Below are 5905 nucleotides of genomic sequence, written 5' to 3'. Positions count from 1 at the left end.
TATCTCCTTCAGTAGACTGGGTGGAAGAGACGAATACAGGCATTTTAGCCAAGACATTACAGGTCACCCTTGAAACAAGAGGCTGAATTGAAGATAATTATGTAAGAGCAATAGTAAGAGACAGGACTTCAAAAAGTAAAGTTGATTTTCTTAGGCCATATTGTATCATTGTGTTGAAACAGAACTTACTGAGATCACTGCAAAGTTCTTTGGTGGCACAATTTGGCTCATTGTCATGTAGAATGATACTGAACTTACTATTAAAGTGACATGTTTTAAAACTAAGATCTTTCACTTTATTTTTACAAGCCACTGCACCAAGAGAAGTGTGTGTTGATTTCTCCTCCCCCCCCCTCCCCCAAACAAGTAGATCCTGTTTATAGCCAACATACAAACACTGCAGGGGATTGTAATCTAAACATTGCATCACACTGCCAGTGCATAGGAACTTCAGTTATACTAATTAAAATCTACAGACAAAAATAAAACTGACTAGCCTATTTTCATTATCCAAGATGAGTGGAAAAAGGCCTGGTCTTTTGGTTAACGAACTCGATTTGGACTTGAGAGACCTGGATCCCTTTCCTGATTCTACCACAGATTCCCTGCATGACCTTGGTCAAGTCATTTTATCTCTGTGCTTTCGCCTATCAAATGGGGATAACAATACTTAGTTTCTCTCACTCTTTGCTGTCTGATCTATTTGGACTGTAAACCCTTTGCATCAGGGAGTGTCACCTACTATGTGTTTGTGAAGTGCCTAGCCCAATGGGGCCCCCAGTCTCTGGCTACTGGTACAAATAAAAACTGAAATGCAATAAGTACACAGCAGAAAGGGACAGACAAATCAGCTTTTCAAAAGTTATTCATATCTAACGATCTAAAGAGTCATTAATAGCATAGCTAGAGGAGGAGTTGAGTTGGCTTTTGGTAACAAAAGAGTGGGAGCTGCTTCACAGTTTAGCTTGCCACAACAAGCCTGATTTTTAATCCCTCCCCACCTTGTAACTTCCTCAATAAGAAACTGGTCTTCCTGAAATTTCATGTCATATCTCACCCCAAGGTAGCATTGTTTTCTGGCAAGTGTGGTGACAATTGACAAAGGAGTTTTAAAGTTAGTGTTCTGAACATGTATCCATTTCCCTTTTTCAAGCTGATCTTGGCTTTCTCTGGCTCTGGATATCTGCAGGGTGAGGCTAGCCTAGAAACCGCCTGTTTGTTTTGTTTGTGCTGACCTTGGGTTCCCATTTGGAGGGCAGAGTTAGTGGAGTGGTTTAAAAAAGGTGCAAGCCGTTCATGCCTGTATAAAAAGCAGCATTGATACTGTCAGTATAATAAAGGTTTGTGAAACAGAAACGGACTTGCTGCTGACTTGCAGGGCAAGGTGAGGGGCAAGGATTGCTGGGGGTGGTGGTGGTGGAGAAGAGTAAGTGATACCGGGTATTACCCTAGAGTGGGAGTCTGGGAGTGGTGTATGGAGAGGGGGACAGGAGAGGTTGGCCTGGAGCCATGCTCCAGGGGCATAGAACAGGGGGGCTGTGGGCAGGCAGGATGCTAGAGGAAGTGGGGGCAGGATGCTGGTAGGACACAGAGGAGTATGCAGGGGATCCCAAGGGCCAAGAGGATCATGGAGAGAGGGGAGAGAGCATGGGGTAGATTGGACACAGGTGCAGTGGACCAGAAGAGGAATGAAGGGGGGTGGAGGAGAATAGAGAAGACATGACTAGTGGTGTATAGGGGACAAAGGGGAGTCATTGAGCAGAGGTGGACTGTACCGGGGTTGATGGGGCAATAGAAGAGAGGGCATGGAAGGAGGTGCAGGATACTGGGAAGCACAGGAGTCATGGAAAGCCCAGGAGAACATGCAGAAGGGATGATGGAAGGAGAGCATGGGTGGAGGTATACAGGGGAACGATGGGTGTGTGTTCAGGGGAGATATGGAAGTTACAAAAATCCCAATTGCTATTCAAGGAATCCGTTCCTAGTCATGTCGTTTGTCTGAGATTTAGAACTTCTCAGAGAAAGCTGCTTACCAGGAGATCTAAGAGAGATTGCCTCCCGTCCCGCCAGTATTTAAACCCAAACTGTTGTTAGATGTGCTATTGAGGTAGGGTGGGATCCACGAAGGGACTTAGATGTGCAATGCTGAGTGTCACGGCACCTAAACTTGTAGGCATGTACAAAATAGAAGGAACAACACTGCAATCCACAAAGCCGAGCTAGGCACCGAGGCTCCTAGACAATGGATGGGGGGGGAGAGAAGTGCCTTAGAATGTGATCCACAAAAGCCAGCGCATTAGGTGCCGAGCTGCCTAAACTAGCCAATGGAAGATGCTGACCATTCCAGGTGAGTGCTCTAGCTAGTGGGCTAAGAGTTCATAGAATCATAGAATCATAGAATATCAGGGTTGGAAGGGACCTCAGGAGGTCATCTAGTCCAACCCCCTGCTCAAAGCAGGACCAATTCCCAACTAAATCATTTAAGGTAGGCTCCTCTTCCCTACTTCCTATGTTGAATGGGACCCGATAGGGCCCTGCACATGACTTAGGTGACCGAGCATCTGTCTTATCACAGTTCGTGAATTGCTCTAGGGCAGTGGTCTCCAACCTTTTAAAGCTCAAAATCACTTTTTGAATTTAAGTGCAACCCAGGATCTACCCCACCCCTTCCCCAAGGCTCTGCCCCTTCCCTGAGGCCCCATCCAGCTCACTCCATCCCTCCACCCCCACCCCCGTCGCTCGCTCTCCCTCACCCTCACTCACTTTCACCGGGCTGGAGCAGGGGGTTGGGGTGCAGGAGGGTGTTCGGGGTGCTGGCTCTGAGAGGGGGCTCAGGGCTGGGGCAGAGGATGAGGGGTGTGGGCTCCCGCTGGGCAGAGCTTACCTCAGTCAGCGGGGCTAAGGCAGGCTCCCTGCCTGCCCCAGCCCCGTGCTGCTCCCAGAAGCGACCAGCAGCACATCCCTGCAGTCCCTGGGGGGGGAGGGGACACATGACTCCGCGCACTGCCCCTCCTTGAAGGCACTGCCCCCACAGCTTCCATTGGCTGCAGTTCCCCGTTCCCGGCCAATAAGAGCTGCGGGGGTGGGATTTGCAGGCAGAAGCAGCACACGGAGACCCCCCTGCCCCCTCCCTCTGTAGGGGCCGCAGGACGTGCTGCTGGCTGCTTCCGGGAGCAGCACGAGGCCAGGGCAGACAGGGAGCCTGCCTTAGCCCTGCTGCACCACCGGAGTTTTGGCAGACGGAGACTGCGATCGACTGGCAGAGGCTCCACGATTGACCAATCGATCGCAATCTACCAATTGGTGACCACTGCTCTAGGGCTTAGGCAGGAGGTAGGTGTCCGGATGCCTAACTGGAGGCAGCAGTGTGCATGCCCATAGGCAGAAATCTAGACACCTAGGGAATGTTTACTCTGGAAAAACGTAGGCGCCAAGTGAGTTCAGGCACCTACAGGGATCAGTGAAAGTTTTGTGGATCACAGTGGAGCCAAAACTGGGAGCTGGGCACCTAAATCTGAGGTTAAGGTGCCTAAGCATCAGATTTAGGTGCCTAAATACCTTCATGGATCCCAACCATAGTGCCTAGCAGCCCCAATCGTGGACATGGGCCAGGACCCCATTGTGTAAGGTGCTGTACAAACACAGAACAAAAAGATGATCCTGGCCCCAAACAGCTTACAATCTAAGACTGAAATAGCGGGGCCCAACTCCACACTTAATTTTAGAAAATATCTTTGTTTTTAAAATATTCTGCTCTGTCTTATTTTCAAATGCTGTTTAATTCTGTGATGCTTTTATTTTTCTCTTCCTTTTGAACCCAAGTAGCGGGAGACAGAGATGCTGTTTATCCCAGAACATTGCAAATGTCCCTGTTTGTTTTGAATGGCAGTTACAGGACAGAAATGTCACACTACAAAAAGATTATCTTCCAGCACAGTTCACCATCCCTTTGGGAGCTCTCGGAATGCTTTTGAGGTGCTTTAGACCTATGATGAAATGAGTCCCTAGGTAACAACCATTCTGTCACCCTGAATGTTAATTTCTATTCATTTGCCTAAGAGCCAGAGAAATGTGTCTTTGTTGTAGAGTAACATTTTGTACATATATTTTATTAGAAAAAGGGGATGGTTTGGGGACTAAGGCAGCAGACTTGGCACTGACTTGGGTTCTACTCCTGGCACTGCTGTCGTACTGGGTAGCCTTGGGCAGGTCATTTAGCCTCTTGGGGCTCAGTCTCCCCATTGGTGATAAAACCCAGTGAATGCTGGGAGGCGACAATCATTAGCGTTTGTAAAGCTTAGCGAGTTGCTTGGATGGAAGGTGCTGTAGATGTGCCAAATAATGAGACCTAGGTGGTGTAAAGCCCTTCCTATGTGTTGATTTTTTTAAATGTGTGTGTTGGGGGTGGGGGGTACATTTGTATTGCTTATTCAAGGTCTGGAGCTAAAAGCACTTGACTGAAATTGGAACAGGCAAGGGCTGTGTAAGCTGCATCCCATGCCTCAGCCCAGACACTTTCATCGTGACCCAAGATGCCCCGTCTAGAGTCCAGCTCTAAATCTGAATAACCAGGCTGAGTTGTTTGATGCTCTTCCAAAGTACCCAACTGTGGATTAGGAGGACGCCACCAGCCTGGTGTCCACCTACATGCAACAAGCCTGCTGTCTTTCTTATGTAGATCATAACATCGCATTCCCTGCTGCCAGTAAGGGAAATGCTGAGTCCCCTGCCCTCTGTGGGGTAGGGTGCGCTCCCAGAGCACAGCCCCTCAAGGCACAGCCTTACAGGCACCCACCCTCAGTCCCCTCCTTGCACCGCAGTTATATGATCACAGCCCACTATGTAAAGTCAAGCTCCCCTTGCTGGGGTTCAGCTTATTCCGCCTTTAGGAACTGCAGCCTGCTTTTCCAGCTTCACCCTCAATCCTGGCTCCCCCTCCAGATAGCTCTGAGCCAGGGACCTCTGCCAGTCCTTCTGACTCTCTCTGGAGAGGCTTTGTTTTCTCCTCCTGTCCAGATTCCCAGGCTCAGACCTCCAGCTTCCCCCCTGGGTAAAGAATGTCACAGCCCTCCAGCCCAGGCTGCATAGCCAGGCACACTCCAAACCACCTGCCCTTTCTCTCCCCCCAGTCAGCAAGCAGCTGCGTTTTTATCCTGTGCAGGAAGTAGCTCACTGATTACACCTGGCCCCCCAAGTCACCAGCTTGTCTACTCCTCCCTTAAACACCAGGTTCTTAAAGGGGCCACGCCATGGACCAGGTCTGGCTGGCCCCAAGTCCCCTTGCTCCAGAGAGGGTCCAGACCACCCTGTTATGGTGTGGAAGGCCCACACGCACCACAGGGGTCAAGGCTGCTGTGGTTTTATAGCCCGGAGAGTAAGTTTGGGGCAAGGGTAGAGGCAGGCAGAGGACAGCGTTGGGGAGTGGTCAGTGGATCTTTGACTGCACATGTCTAGAGGCCGCCACAATGGAGTCATATAGCTACTTTGCTCCTTTAACTCATACCTACTTGGTCTGGCACTCTATCCTCCACTAGCAGTGGCTGGTCCGCATATAGATAGATGGATGAGCCTGCTACAGCTTTGCCGAGTAGAGGTGGGTCTCTGAGCTCACGCAATAGCAGTTCTGCTTTTACATCCAGAGGTTCTGGGTTCGATCCCTGCTGCCAATGAGCCCTGCAGGGGCGCAGCGTTATACAGCCGGTTTGCAGGTTCAGGGGATTCCTTCCTCCCTGAGTCTATGGTGGGTTCCCACACAGACCCCGTTTGCAATGGCTGTGCGTGTGGCATGTAGCATTCGCCACATTACTGCAGGTTTGTTTCTATCGCACGTAGATTGAGACAGGGAGATAAGGTTTTGAAAATGCTGTTTCCAGTGAACTTGTCCTTTGTGCTTTTGCCTAAAGGG

This window comes from Emys orbicularis, chromosome 11 (assembly GCF_028017835.1).
Source record: "Emys orbicularis isolate rEmyOrb1 chromosome 11, rEmyOrb1.hap1, whole genome shotgun sequence".
NCBI classification, from domain to species: domain Eukaryota; kingdom Metazoa; phylum Chordata; order Testudines; family Emydidae; genus Emys; species Emys orbicularis.
The sequence above is the reverse complement of the archived record's forward strand: the minus strand, read 5'-3'. Positions refer to the sequence as shown.